The following is a 14,188-nucleotide window of genomic DNA, read 5'->3' as shown; positions in this document are numbered from 1 at the left end:
GTATTGCGTACCAGATAGATAATAATATTATTTAGTCAGTAAAACAGGATATCAACAATTTGAGTTGAGATAGGTAAGTAATTAGGTAGGTACACGCCTGTGTCTCCGAGGGGGTAGGCAGAGTTATATAGTGTACAGTCATGAGCAATATAATGTACCCACTTTAGGACTCTGTCGCACTAACATATTTGACATTTAGTGAGAGTTATAGTTCAAGTTGTCAAAAAAGTTAATGTGACATGATACCAAAGTGTATACATATTAATGCTCGTGACCGTACACACCCACTTCTCGCTAGCTATGTGTTTAGAACCATGTTCGGGGCTGCGGTTGTTCGTAGTTAAAGACGTTGTTGAAAGTTATAGAAAAATATTTATTTGCTTGCACACGACATGTTACATTCGGGATGGTGTTGAAGGAGGAAGAGAGAGACAGAGAAAGCGAGCGATTTTAAAGTTGCCACAATAATATATTTTTTGTTTTGGTTTTCTCCGAAGGCTAAGGCAAAGGGAGCTATACCCATACAGCCATGTCTTCCGTATTTTTCCACAAAGCAGGTGTTGCCAACACTCAGGACGTAGGTTATGCGGGGTCAGTATCACGGTCCTAAAATGACAGTGGTAAATATCTGTGGGATTGTTAAAATACTACTTGCTTCCTCTGGCGTTATGGCACACCCCGGCCACTTCGTACAAAACACCTCGACACTACACATTGACGTTATCGTACACGCGCATCTGCGTGTGTGACGTCAAACGCCCATACAATTGGCTACAGTTGTAATAATAAAATATGTCCGATACCGTATTTATCATTAACACCAATATTTTTATTATTATTTATAATATTTTTATTTTTTTATTTTTATAGGGTTTTTTGTCTGCAAATTACAAGACCTTGATTGCGGCCATTATTGAGCTTCTTGTGACGTCACATATTACGAAATAAACAAAAACTATCTGTTAGATTCAGTTATACTGTTTGACAGTTTCTTTGTTTATTGAAATGTGACGTCACTGGGCAAAATGTCACGTGACCAACCGTTTTTTCGTGACATTTTAAATTAATGAAGAAGAATGTGTTTTTCTATTATACAGGGTGTTAGTGACATCGTAACGAAAACTTTGAGGGGTGATTGAGGCCATGATTCTGAGATGATATCAAGTGGAATTTTCCTTCGCAAAAGTATGGAATTAAAAATAATAAAAAAAAAAAAAACAAAAAAAATTCCAGGAATATTCAGACTGAAAATTCCACTTGATATCAACTCAGAATCATGGTCTGAACCATCCCCCTCAGTATTCGTTACGGTGTCACTAACACCCATACCTACTTGTATGGCTACCGTATGTACTTGTGTGGGGTGTAAGTGGGTCGTTCTTCTTTTTTATCGACAATAAAAAGACATTTTCTCGATTTATCGGATTTAACATCTTTAAAATTATAACGGCAATAAATATTTTAAAACATCATATAAAGATGTGTCTGTAGAGGACTATTTAGTGGTTCTCTTCATCTTGGTAACATACTTATCTTTGCAGGCGCATTCCAAAAAATATTGTGACAGAGTGGCCCTTTTCATCGGAGACAGCATTTCAATTTACCACTCTGTCACATAATTTTGTGAAAAACGATCAAGCTACGTTAATAACTAATTGAGGAACCGATTAGTATTTTGCTTGTATTTTGAGTATAATAAGATAACTATATTTTTGGACAATCAAAACATGAAATAAAATTCTAAAACATAACTTATCAGAAGCAGAACGAAGGACAGATCATTGTCGATAAAAAAGAAGAACAACCCAAGTGACATTTTTTAAAATACTTATTCGAAAACTGTTAGCTAGCCAATTAAAGACTTAAGTAAGACCGAGGGGGCCTCGATGTACCGGATGCACTGCTGGGCACAGGTTTCCCCTATATCAAAAGGAGGGGGTATGGAGCATACTCCGCCACGCAGCCACGCTGCTTCGGATACGCAAACAAGTAATTTAGAGCCCACCACAACAACGGCCCGGGATAGATATTTAGGAGTCGCCGTCGTCGCCGGATACAGTTTGGACGACATGATGATGATGAAGTAGTTTAATAGTGAAAATCGCACAAGAAAAATAAAAAAAATCACACACACGAGCAAAAGCGACACACAAGCGTAACACGAGCGTTAGTTGAACTTTGGACTGCAAGGTCAGTATTGACGCCTTATGTTTTGTGACCAGCCCACGATTGCATTTGAAAAAGACAGTTACCTCACCAACGCAATCGTATTCATTTTAGGACTTCGAAACCAGAGCGGTTTCTCCTATCGTGTGGGCTGTGCGTTGGATGACCAATCTCGGCAACCACCGGGGTTACCATTAAGCCGCCAAAGGCCCCTGACATGGTTTATTTAACGCAAAAGTTGATGCGAGGTATACAAAGCAAAAGTTGATGATAGGGCTGGCAGAGGAAGACCTAGAACGACTTACATTGACCAAATTGGAGATGTCCTTAGAAAAGGTTTAGGTTTAGGTATTTATGAAGTGTTATAAAAAAAAAAGTACGATCTACTCTAAACCGGCGCGCGTGTATGTAGCGATTGCTGATAGATAGATAAAATACTTTATTGAGCACAATGGACACAAAATACAGAGATAAGGACAACATATACAGAAAAGCACAACAGGCGGCCTTATTGCTCATACAGCAATTTCTTCCAGGCAACCTTTTTTCTTATTTCGTCCAAGCGGATGAATGTGGAGGAAGCAAGAGAAGTGTGTCAGGATCGAAACAAATGAAATAGGCATGAGGTTATCTATGTAGGTATGTAAGTATTTTAGTAGTGGTTTATTTATAACAGTTATAAATAAGATTTAGCGAACAATATTCGATAACATGACTTTACGATATTGGATTGACGGAACGTGGTAGGTATACGGCGACAGGAGTGAAGTAGGTAGATTTAGGTACTTACGTAAGTTAAGTACCTGATATAATATTCAGCTAGTGATAAGAGAAACATTGTGTCACCTTATCACAGTACCTACTCGCTTCTCTTCAAATAAATCCTCGCTTTTTGAATGATGCTGTACCATTCCGGTCTAAGACCCCGGTTACACGATCTCGACTTCGGAAGCGGAAGCGCAGCGCCACCTCCTTGCTGTCGCATCTCCGAGGCACTACCAACACCATTCTGAGCGTGTTCGCTGATAAGTGGGACTCCCCATTGCTGCGCCGATGGTTGAAGCTCCACCTCTCTTAAGTTTTCATTTGCTGTGTTTTATACTAACCCTAGCTTTAAGTTTGCATTGTTACTAACATCTATGGACCTGTGTCTGAAAATAAATAATTTGAATTTGAAAGCGTCAAATACGGAAGACTCGACCGAAACCCTACACACTCAATTCGTCATGCCAACTTTACAGTGTGCCATGTGACCGCGCCTTCAAGTCGAAGTTCGGTTTCGCTAGCCTTATCAGAGCCACCTTTTTCCTTTTTTTCGACGTGACTTATTGTAGATTTGCCGCAAATGGCATTAACTACTCGACCGGGCAAATGGGGAGCGCTGAGGCTCACCCGAAGCTGAGGGCTCTCACCTGGAGCTGAAGGCTCTCACCCGGAGCTGAGGGCTCTCACCCGGAGCTGAGGGCTCTCACCTGGAGCTAAGGGCTCTCACCTAGAGCTGATGGCTCTCACCCGGAGCTGAGCTGGTGAGGGCTCTCACCCGGAGCTGAGGGCTCTCACCCGGTCAGAGCCCACCACAACAACGACCCGGGATAGATATTTAGGAGTCGCCGTCCCCGGATACCGTTTGGACGACATGATGATGATGACCCACTCGCAGTTGACAACACAATTTGAACCACCTACGTGCTTTAGCACAATAAATCTGTTGAAATTTTATTATCTTACCATCTTTAAAATATCTTTAGTAAATATTAATATTTAAATACAAAATACATAAACGTAACACAAAAAGCCTATACAGACATCGTAACGAAAACTTTGAGGGATGATTCAGGCCATGATTCTGAGTTGATATCAAGTGGAATTTTCAGTCGCAAAAGTATACTTCACACTGCTAGGCACAGACCTCCACTCAATCAACCGGAGGGGGTATGAATCATACTCCATCACGCTGCTCTACTGTGGGTTGCTGGAGGTGTTTTTACGGTTAATAGCCGGGGCCAACGGCTTAACGTGCCCTCCGCAGCACGGAATCATTTTACTTCTTTGGACAATCAGGTGATTCAAGCCTGCAATGTCCTTACCAAACAAAGGCCAGTTTCACAAAGTGATTTCGACAATGTCCCCATCGGGAATCGAACCCGGACCTCCAGATCGTGAGCCCATCGCTCTAACCACTAGACCACGGAGGCTGTTATACAAATAAAAAAAACAAATAAAGAATACAATTTACACTTAATCAAAAACATGCGTAGATAACTAAAGGAAATACCTACTCCTTACTTTAATAAAATATTTTTTTGTTAGACTTAGAAACTTGAAAGTGGGCCATTGTAGCTTATGGTTGTCTGGAAGAAATCGCTTTAAGCGATAAGGCCGCCATTACCAATATACCTAGTTAAATGCCTTTTTTAAATATAAAAAGAATGAGAAAGTATATTTTGCGTTGTATTATAATGTGGATTCTCGCAATAAAAATGTACCTAAATCTAGATTTATTTTGATTTAGCCGTCTTTGGCCTCAGAGGCTCAGACCAAATTTTATCTAACCTCGCAGTTCGTATATATTTAGCCAAACCGTCAAAAATAAAAGTTATCTAACAAGGACATCCGTATTAACAAAAAATTGCCTAATTCTAAAACACCTACCTACTTGAACTTTGTATCGGAATTAGGCGCGTACAATTTGTTTACATTATATGAGGCACCTACCTGTTTAATATACTTACGCGTATCAAAGTGTTTTATTGATAAAAGACATTTAATTTCCAAGACTAACTGCGATCAGACCAATAATAATGTATATTGTATGTGTATTAAAATTTATAATGCCTTACCATTTACTATAAAGGGGTTACGATTGCCAATATTTAAAAGTAAATTTAAAAAAAATCTTATTCACCATACCTTTTATTCAGTGAAAGAATATTTAAATTTAAAGTCACACCCGTTTATTTAAATTAAGGTTAATTGTTTTTTGTGTATTTGAAATATCTATTGTTATTATTATTATTTATTTATTTTTTAAACAGATTTATTAAAGATTGCATGTTCCTTTAATTATAAATTATTTAATATTAATATTAGCACGCTGTATGGTTGAGTGATGGACTTTTATTGATATAATTGTATATTTAAGATCTTTTGTACCACTCTAGAGCGAATAAATTTCATTTCATTTCAGATCCAGGATGTTTTAAAGAAAGGTCTGGTCAAGAGTTCTCTAGACCGGCGAGCATGCATGGAGTCTTTGATGAGAGTGGAACAAGTGAAAGTGGTGTGCCACGATCGTAGTAAGTGAAATTCCATGGCCTCTGCCTAACCCAATGGGAAACAGGCGTGGTCATGTATGTATTCCCGACGAGAGAGTGTCGAAGCCTACTATTCTCGGCTCTATGACCAATACCGTCTTCACCATAAGGGCACACGGGGCCCGTGTCCGTCCCCATTCTCGGGGGGCCCCGAAGGGTACACAATTTCTCTCACATATTTATTCTCAAAACATTTTTGTCCGACACATTACACTTTTTTCACAAATCAGGAATCTTATCAGAAGGTTAGATTTACAAGGCATATCATATACTACGCCATTATATTATCAATGACAGCGACTTTTCAAAAAAAAAACCTATGCTGTATTTGATTACCTATAAATGGGTTCATATGCACTTAGTAAAAAATGTAAGTGTTTTCCTTTTTTTACTTTCCAATTCGCTTTCTTTACTTTCAGAAAGGGTCCCAAATTCGTGTGTGCCCAAGGGCCCCAGCCTAGTTTAAGACGGCGCTGTCTATGACGGCAAGCGGAATCGCAGTGGCCAGTTCCTCAGATACAAATTCAAAAATATCTTTATTCAATAGGTAACATAGTTACACTTTGAATCGTCAATGTTTACATAACGAACGTATCATCCGCCTAAATCTACTGCAGCTTCTCACAACCTGTATAGCCGGGGAAAAGAAGCCGCAAGAAAAACCTCGGCACAAGGCCCTAGACGTTCTTTTAAAAAAAATATGTTCAGAAAGAAATATGTTCAAAGATGTTCAGAAAAGACATATGAAAAAATGCAACATTGGGCCTTCTCGCTCGGAACCTCATGCGAGTAACCGCCCAGAATGGCAACGTTTGATGCATAATGTCTACACATTTGAAAATGAAAGAAGGCGCGAACTGGACGAGTGTTAGCAAATCTACAATAAAACGTAAATATTAGTAAACGTTATTTTAAACGGTATAATATTTTAACACCCACATCTTTATGAATTGACAGACTTTACAATCTAATGACAGAAGCATAATATAAAAATAATTGTCACTTGATATTTAGATCACAATATGTATAGAATTATGCCTGGGTGTAATAATGAGATCATTTATACCGAAAAACATAGACAGAAGTCGCATAAATGTCTGTTATCCATGAAATTAGAAGGTTAAACGAAGGAAAAAATAATTTCTGAGTGCATCTGAGTATGTATGGACATTTAAAATGTTTTATGTTCAATTGTGGCAGCATTTTATTGGCATTTGTTTGTGTTTACAAGTATCCGTTTTGTAAAAAAAGGATGTAAGGTACCCAAATAAAATCTTCACAGCGCCATCTACATGTACTTATATTGTTTTCGAGGAACGTAGACTTGAAAACAATATTGAAGGGAAAAGAGGAAGGGGTAGACCTAGGAGAACATTTATGAAACAAATAAAAGAGAAGGTGCAGGTCGTGTCGTATCGGGAGGTGAAGGTTTTGGCGGATAGAAGAGAGGTATGGCGATTACTCTACCGACAAGAGCGCAGCTCTTAAATAGAGAGAGAGAGAGAGACTGAGACTTAAAAGTCCCTCATTATCTAGTTGAAAATTTCTATTAAATTACAGAATTGAAAAGTAAACACGACGAAATCAGTTTAAATCATTGGTTTATTGCCACACTGGGTCGAATAGTCTTAAAAAAATGAACTCTAGTTTCTAAACATTCCACGGAATAGTAGGAAGAGGACGGAAAGACCTTAACGCATTGTAAGATACTACATAAGTATAAAAGTAGTTTTTTGATAAATAGCCGATCATACTGAGGTTTTTAGCTTTCCTGTGATAAGGAGGGATCTTCTTCCATGATAGTCGATATATGTCTTTTTTGCCCTATTAATATACCATCGCTAGCTCCGTGCTTCGTAAACTTTGCAGACGAGTGGAGTGCAAAGTTGAAGTATCAACTATTTGCTCATACTTTTATGCCGCGCTTCGCGTTCACTTGGCGCTTCCAATATCTTTCTTCTATTCCGTGAACCATAATGCAATCCAGTATCGTCATGGTTAGTAAAAAAAGTAAGCCCACTTTAAACTGATATAATTACTTATTATAAAATGGGTTGACGAATAAATTAAGAGTATAGTTACTTATATCATTTTTTTGGTTGGCACCGGTAAACACAAGACAGTCTTTTTATAAGCGGGGTTTTTTTTATATCATAATATCCATCCATGTTTGAAATTCGTCTCTTTAGTTTTATGAGAATTAAAATTTCCATCCAAAAATTTCTTAAGCACTTTCAACACTCCTTTGGATCATGGTTGTGGCTTCCCATACTTTTCGATATAATTGCATCTATAGTGACAAGGCGAGCTTTGCAACTCAGACTTCGTTGCTGCGAACATTGCCATCTGATCTTCTCGCCGTTGTAAGAGTGAACCGTGAAGGTATATCCTCCCAACTGGATCATCGGTTTCCCACGTCTCGAAGTTGTAAAACTTGGAATTATTTCTGGAAAGAAAGGTGTTCTCATCAATTTACCTATGTATATCTGCTAAGCATAGACCTCGTATAACAAATAGGGAATTATTTCTGGAAAGGTGCTCTCATCAATTTACCTATGTATATCTGCTAAGCATACATATACCTCGTATAACAAATAGGGAATTATTTCTGGAAAGAAAGGTGCTCTCATAAATTTACCCATGTATATCTGCTAAGCATAGACCTCGTATAAGAAAGAGACAACTAGTTTCTCTAAAGTGTCCGCGGCGTATCTTGCCACAAGTGACGGCGTGTTACGACACTGTACGGTCACGAGTACTAATATGTATACACTTTGAAACCATGTCACATTAACTTTTTTGACAAATTAAACCGTAAGTCTCATTAAATATCAAATATGATAGTACGACAGGGTTCTAAAGTGGGTACATGATATTGCTCATGACTGTACAACCGATAGGTATTTGCACTTTATTTGAACAGCTGTAACATCTTAATTTGAGGAAACCAACTTATACTAGCGACATAACTTAACACGCACGTATTTAAAAAACTCTTAAGCGAATGTGAGACTAGTTGATGTCAGATTGCAGCTTTCTGATGGAGGCTTCTGACGACATAGGTCATTACAACAAGATTCTCATCTCAAATGACGCATAAGACAGACATACTTGGGAGAAAGAGGAAGCCTATGTCAAGCAGTGGCACAAAATACAGACTACTTAAATAAAGCAAGGCAAGAGGGAAACAACTGCTCTATTTTTCCCTAAAAAGTAGCATGGAGAATGCTACACCGACAAGAGCGTGGCTCTTAAATTAGTGATGATGACTTAAATAAAATAATCTTGGATCAATTGAGCATGCAATTACATCTAGACTCAAGGCATTAAGGTCTCATTTAGGACACTACACATTGACGTTATCGTACACGGGCATATGTGTGTGTGACGTCTGACGCCTATACAATCGAAGACTAAAGTAAGACCGAGGGGGGAGAGGTAAACCTAGCTCAGGCGCTGGTGGGGAGCGGAGATTTGCCGTTCTATACATAGTATTATTCCTTATTCTATGCCCATTCGTAAGTTATGTTGTCTGTGAAAGGTTAAGCTTTGTTACCAATTAATGCTAACCGATTCATTTAACCACGTCAATGATCATGGCTCTTCTCAAATTAAACTGTGACCTTAATATTCAGCTCAAAGATACACGATAAAAAAACGCCCAAATTAGTACATTTTTAAAGTACCTACGTTGTTTATCTGAAATCGACGCAGGAACTTTTTGATTTGGCGCCAGAAGTACTAATTAACCTTGAACTGAATGAATTGTGTATCAGCTCAGCACATTCATTAAGTTTTGGATTGAATTCGGTATGTAAGGTATTTTTGAACGTAAGTATTTTATTATACTTTTAAATGAAAGATTAAACTATTAAAAAAAACTCATTTGAATAGTTTTGCTTTTCATTCGATATTTATTTTTTAAAAAACGTCTCCTTAAGTAGGCTGAATGCCGTTTAAATATGCCTTTGCTTAGTTTGTATTAAAATTTTAATATTGACGTTTTGTTAGGGTAGGTAATGTGCCCGAAATGTGCGCGGTTTCTAAGTGTACTCATTCCCAAAAATAAGTATCTTAGTATCGTAGTTAGTTCAATAGAGAGATATGGTGGCTCCTAATCCCGCCCGATGGCACATGTCACGTCATAATGCTGAGGGAGATTCTTATTTTATTTTAGACTAGCGACCCGCCCCGGCTTCGCTCGGGTGCAATGCTGAGGAAAAAATGAAATTATTTACGACATCACATAAAAAACCTCAAAATTGACAGTATTTCTCCACTATTTAATGGATGTTATTATAAACATATATAAACCTTCCTCTTGAATCACTCTCTCTATTTAAGAAAACCGCATCAAAATCCGTTGCGTAATTTTAAAGATTTAAGCGTAGGTACATAAGGATATAGGGACAGAAAAAGCGACTTTGTTTTATACCTACTAAGTAGTGATGTCCTCCACACAAATATATTTGGAATGTTTAATATTTATATTTGATTTATTTTGTATTTTTGTTGTGTTTACGTTTAATTTGGTTAATGTGGCGTCTAACGTGGGAACAAAAGTTTTCTTTCTTACTTAATCCTTATGGATTACGGACAGGGCCACCGGATCCCCTGAACTTGAAGAGGAGTAGGTATAAGTCATCAGAGACTACAGCGCTTATTACACTTGCCAATCCATATGGCTCAATGAATGCCTCAGTATCGCGGGCTTGGGCATCGGACGTAGGTATAAAATCAGCGACGAAACAAAACTTATGTAAAAAGAGCTTTATTACCTACCTAACTTTTAGCAGTTTGTGTACAAGAAAGAAGAATTTGAAAATGAAAACTAGCCAGTGTCCTTACTATTAGGCTCTAGACAGACGGACCGCATTTCAACTGCAACCCAACCACAAATTGCAGTTCAGGTGCAGTTTGAATGCAGTTGACACGACTGCAATAGAACTGCAAACCAACTGTGCAGCACGACTGCAATTGAACTGCAATCGGACTGCCCGTTTGGTTTGCAGTTCTATTGCAGTCGTTTCAGCTGCATTCAAACTGCATCCGAACTGCAACTTGGCAGTCGGATTGCAGTTGAAATGCGGTCCGTCTGTCTAGAGCTTTAGTTTTTACAACGGGAACATACCTACTTTGGGATCATTAGCGGGAACGGCACATCATCAAATGTACGGCGAAATCGTGGCCCCGCCCACCGATAAGCTGTTACACTACACGATCCCGATACCCGAGCCCGTGACTTTGATGCCTCGGGACGGATGGATTGGCAAGTCTAATGGGTGCTGGTAGATACTAGTGATGTGCCGGATCGTTAAAAATGTATATCCGCGGATACGGATCTGAATACGGATATTTAGTGTAAAGATCCGCGGATACGGATACGGATCTTTATTTTCTTATACGATATTATTCGATTGGTGTCGGCGCCCGCGACCTTGAAACGATAGTTGACGTCTTCGCTCGCCGCAACGTCGGGCAGGACACGTTTTAACTTGCATTGCGCGGGTAGTACTTTTGTTTTGGTTATGGTAAAACAATCTGAATGGATTTTTATAGTTTTTTATTTAATAATTCTACTTAGTCACCTGAAAAAGATCCAAAAAAGATCCGCGTGAAAAGTAACGGACACGGATACGGATTTTTCTTTTATCTCGGATATGGATATTCGGAACATCACTAGTAGATACGTATAGAAGGGTCACTCTCCGCCCCGCGTCAAAACGAGCTTGGTTTACCTCACCCCCGGTAGGGGACCTCTTTAGGCTATTTATGTCGTAAGCCGTTAGGGAGTAAGGCTGGGTTTCCATTGACGCGGTGCTGTGCAGGAATCGACCAATCACCGTGAGGGAGAGTGACAGAGCGTCTTCGTTTTTCGCTCTCTCGAACTTTACGATTGGTCAAATCCGCACATCTCCGCGTCAATGGATACCCGGCCTAAAGGAGCGCGAGCGTACGGTTTATCTCGCTCGCACGCACGAGGTAAGGCAGCAGAAAAACGGTAAGAAAAGAGATTTTTGTATGGAGTGTCCTGGCATCACTTATACGAGTTACTAAGAAGACGTTCTAACTAAAAAGATGTTTTAACATGTTGACTCGTATTTTAGTTCAAATAAATTATAGTAAGGAATGACTTCTGCATGACCTATGATATGCATGACACATCGTCTGATCAAGGAGCAGACGGCGGCCGATCAATTGATCAGAACAAGATCATTCGCAATTGATGCTTTAGGAAGGTACCTACTTCTATATTGTCCCATGCGAAGGGTTCACAGAATCTATCAATGACTAACTAAGTATATTTGAAGCTCATACTACAACTCATGCCCATTATAATTACTATAAGTGGAAATCGAAGTCCTAAGATGGATATGATGACAGGCATGGCGCCTGGTTTTTTTTTAAGAGACATACCTGATCAGTCCGACAGACATGCCCGGGAAGATAAGCTTAACGCGTTCTATGTTTTATAGTATATCTTTAACTTCCGGCACTTTGAATTCAAACTCATAAAGTCGAAGTCAGTGGTAAATAGAGCTTTGTAACCTAACCTTTAGGCAGATAAAATATAATTGCTTCAGAGAAATAAGGCCGCACGTTTGTACGGTCACGAGCATTAATATGTATATACTTCGGTACCATGTCACATTAACTTTTTGGACTGTAAATCTCACTAAATGTCAAATATGTTAGTGCGACAGAGTCCTAAAGTGGGTACATTATATTGCTCATGACTGTACCTACTAAGTTGAGGATCATCGTAGTACAAATAAAATACGTCTTTGATTTAAAATAGTATACTTTATATTTGGTTTTTGTGGCTAAAACTGGACAAGGCACTATTTCTTCTACGGGATAGGAACAGAATTTTTGATACTATTTAAAATATTTAGGCCCTATAAGTATTAAACTACTATCTAGCTAGCACAAAACTAACATATAATTTACAAATGCTACAAAAACGTACGATAATACCGACTGTCACTCCAGTAGAAAAAAAAGTTTCACAACTTTTTTGGAACATGAAAGTTAAAAATTAAAAAAATATGATTCTAAATGCATCGAATTTGCTGCACTAAGAGGGTCATAATAGAATATATTATTTTTTTAAATATAAAATTATTCATACATACAACATAATAATAACATGAAATCCGAATACTAGCACTTATGACTAACATTAAATGTATTAAGTTCTAAAATACGTTTCACTGTGTAACAGTGAATATACTGTGTTGATTTCTTTTTTTTTATAAGTATTTTTTGAATATTGCAAAGGCAATATTCCATACTGCGAGGCAACAATATAAAAGCTGATGGTGCTAAAAGAACATAAATACACAAACCAACACACTACTTAAGTTATATTGTTATTTGGTACATGTCTTAGGACACTGCACAAGTTATTGACAAAATGGTACCAATTCCAACAGACCTAAAACTCAATTTTATTTTAATTTAACACAAAAAATTTAGGCATCTCTTTCTTGCACTTGTCATAAGTGAAGGATGGACTCGTTTTTGAGCTATCAAACTAAAATAAAATTAAATTTATTTTAAAATAAAATTAGGTTTATATGCAAAAATTTACACCATTTTGTAATAAAAAAATAAACCTAACATCAAACAGACAACATTAAGTTACTTAACATTCCAAAACCGACATTAGATACATAATCTCATTGGAAAACAACAGAGACAAAAATAATCACTTTTTAATATTTAAATATTTTATACACATACATGATACATGAGGAAGAATCTCTTACATTGCATTTTATAAAATACATTGATTTAAGAAAAAAGCAAATGCTTAAATATCTTAATTAATACATGTGCATTTAGTATAATTGAAGCTCACATTTATATTAAATACTACAAACAAGTTATTTTATATTCCAAGTGATTAAGTTTTGTTTACAAAAGAAAAACTTGAATGGCAGTGGCGGAGTTTAAGACTAAAGTGTTTTTTAAAATATACTTATGTAGGTGTACTTTTATCTGGTAACGGAGGTAGGTTGTATGATTTGCCATCCGGAGTCATCCAACATGTCGGAGGATCATGATTGTGCCGTCCGATGGTCTCCGTCACCTTCCCAGCATTGTTGATCCGGAGCTTTGCAGGGCAACATCGACTGAAGAAGTACCAACAGTACCACAGTTGACTTCCATATGCCTTCTTATACATAAACCTGAATGTATGATTCTGATATATGAACAGCTTCGAATTCCCTCTCGTGTTTATAAATATACCTGAAATAACACAAATATTATGAATCAGGAATAAGACAAGCTACCTTAAACTAGCCAATTTATAGCTATAAGGAAGGAAAATAAAACAAATAATAGTTTATATGATTTACTCAAAATAAGGTCGAAGTTTAACACAAATCTTGAATCAAAATACTGGCTCAGACACCTGAAAAATTGCGTTAGGCCACAACACAGTGATGGGAATTAAAACTAGATATGCTAAGCGTGGGCACTTAGTAGGTATCTCACTTCTATTAGACAAAAAGTGTATGTAATTGGTTACAGCACTACAATGTTATATAAAAAGATTAAACACTAAAACACGGATAACATTAATACAGAAAGAGGTTTTAACGATATTTATTGTGTAAAATAACAATACACTGCGTTTGTTCAACACGGAATCACTAAAATACTATAAAGTAAACATCGTAGTATTACAACTAAAAAAA

At 37.6% G+C, this 14,188-nt stretch overlaps 1 long non-coding RNA gene across 1 annotated transcript; it reads left to right on the top strand.

The window, feature by feature from the left end:
* The first annotated feature begins 5,353 nt into the window (after window positions 1–5,353).
* On the top strand, window positions 5,354–6,771 carry LOC126370188 (uncharacterized). Its single transcript, XR_007566840.1, has 2 exons — window positions 5,354–5,462; window positions 5,900–6,771. It is a non-coding gene; the product is annotated as an uncharacterized LOC126370188 (long non-coding RNA).
* Window positions 6,772–14,188: the final 7,417 nt, after the last annotated feature.

The sequence above is a fragment of the Pectinophora gossypiella genome, chromosome 10, assembly GCF_024362695.1.
Source record: "Pectinophora gossypiella chromosome 10, ilPecGoss1.1, whole genome shotgun sequence".
Lineage (NCBI taxonomy): Eukaryota > Metazoa > Arthropoda > Insecta > Lepidoptera > Gelechiidae > Pectinophora > Pectinophora gossypiella.
This window is presented reverse-complemented; position numbering and strand designations above follow the sequence as displayed.